We start from the raw sequence: 1,435 nt of genomic DNA, 5'->3' as shown, positions 1-1,435 counted from the left end.
ATGCAAAATACAATCAATTTCCAAAGTCAAATTTCCATTCTCAAAGCGGCAACACAGTAGTTCTCAAAACCCATAATTAACACAATAATTTCACAATGCATAACTAAACAAATTTTCTATGAGAAAACGATAAATTAAGGTTTATTGTGCACAAACCTGATGTGAGTTGCCTCTAGGCCTTGACTCAGTTTGTCCTATCCTTTTCAAGGTCTCTTTCAGCAAAAACACACAATTTATAGTGTTTCAGTATCTTATCTCACAATAAATCCAATAATTAATTCATAAATACTTAATTCTAGCCCAAATATACTTAAACTAACGTTCTTGGAAATTTTATTTCGGAGTTACTATTCATGATACTATTCAAATCAAAATATTAACTTTCTTATGCTTAATAAGTATGGGAAATCCAATTATACCTACATACCACATTTTGGTTACCTAACTTATTGGTTTTGGTCATTTTCTCAAAACTTAAGTCTTTTAGGCAAAATTGTAAATTTTCAGTTTTGGTGTCCTATTTTGCACTGTTCCATTGGTCATGTTGTTGTTAGAATTTGGCTAAGTTTCCTTCATAGAAATTGTTCCTTATTGTCTTAACTTTATTTCGCTTTTTGAATCACTCCATTTGGAGTTTTGTAGCTCTAGTTATAGCCATTTGAACATGGCTGCCAGATTGGACTTAACCAGATTTTCTGGGCACCAAACTGATTCTGGCAGTTTTAGGTTACTAACTTTGGGTGGCTAAATGACTTAGTTAAGGGTATAATTTGTGTAATACCCCTATATTCGATAGTGCGTTCTACTGTTTCGATGACCAGTGTCTGTCCGGACAGCTAGAATGCCTAGAACTACACTTAAATATTAGTGAGGAGACATAAAATAATGAAATACAAGAAAAGAAAATACAAGAAAAACAAAGGAAAAATAATAGCAATGAAATGTAACCAAGTTAAACGAGCGGAGAACCATAGCGATGGGTGACTGCACTGGGAAGTTGCGGCGTGGACCGTTGACTAGCCCTGGACTGCGGGGAACCCTGAAAAATATTTTTAGGACTTAAATAAACGTCTATTGAAGTATAAATATCATTAGAAATATCAAAGAAAAATTAATTAATTAGTACAAAGAAAAACGAGAAATCGAGAAAACGATAAAACTCGGTGTTACCGAAAAATCGGGAATGCAACCCGAACAGGGGCATTGTGGTCATTTGACACCCCGAGTTGTCTTTTGACCTAAATCTCCATTAAAAATAAATGATATTACACTTGGAAAATGTCATGAAAAATTAAAATAGTGATACATAATCTAAATTGCAAAAGATTGGAGGAAAATGTGAAAAATTGGAAAGTTTAACATAAAAAAATACTTTTAATCCTATTAGTGCTCCACTAACTCCTCTTAAGTGGACATGTAATCAACATATGGACAG

This window comes from Hevea brasiliensis, chromosome 14, assembly GCF_030052815.1.
Source record: "Hevea brasiliensis isolate MT/VB/25A 57/8 chromosome 14, ASM3005281v1, whole genome shotgun sequence".
NCBI classification, from domain to species: Eukaryota; Viridiplantae; Streptophyta; class Magnoliopsida; order Malpighiales; family Euphorbiaceae; genus Hevea; species Hevea brasiliensis.
Note: the sequence above shows the minus strand (reverse complement) of the source record.